Here is an 832-nt window from a genome sequence, read left to right on the forward strand (position 1 = left end):
TTGTGCATCAATGGCAGTCATCATCAACATAGCAGGGTTTGGCATTGAACAAAGTCAACATAGCATGGCTTGATCTGATTTAATTTTTTTATTGTAATTTATTTTTGGCTTTATTCTTAGCTTGTAATTTGATTTGGTTTTAAAACTCTAATTAGATGAAATTGTAAATTTATGATACATAGTGAAATTATTGATTGTAATTATTTTATTTCCTTTTTAAAATACATATTTCTTTTTTGATTTATTTTTAACCAAAATGGACAAAATTGGGGTACTACAGTTGCCCCTATTTAATTATATTTTACTTGAAAAATATGAAAATATGAATAACAAAATGGTATTCGTTTTCATGTTATCAGGTAAAAGATAAGTAAATATAAGGACCTAAATTTTGTCCAATAACAAACACATGTGTTAAAGTGCATTTGAAATGCTAAAGTGAGAATGATGCAAAATGTTTTTTAGATATGCAGAAAAATCATCTTCGGATTAATTACCGATGCGTAGATTGACAGAAATAAAGATGATCGTCTTCGGATTGGTTACCGATGCGTAGATTGACAGAAATGAAGGTGATCGTCTTCGGATTGGTTACCGTATGGATCTATAGAAATTAAAAATGATCGTCTTCGGATTGGTTACCGATGCGTTGATCTATAGAAATTAAATGATCGTCTTCGGATTGGTTACCGATGCGTAGATCTATAGAAATTAAAAATGATCGTCTTCGGATTGGTTACCGATGCGTTGATCTATAGAAATTAAATGATCGTCTTCGGATTGGTTACCGATGCGTAGATCTATAGAAAAAATGATCGTCTTCGGATTGGTT

Source organism: Cicer arietinum, chromosome 6 (assembly GCF_000331145.2).
Source record: "Cicer arietinum cultivar CDC Frontier isolate Library 1 chromosome 6, Cicar.CDCFrontier_v2.0, whole genome shotgun sequence".
Taxonomy (NCBI): Eukaryota; Viridiplantae; Streptophyta; class Magnoliopsida; order Fabales; family Fabaceae; genus Cicer; species Cicer arietinum.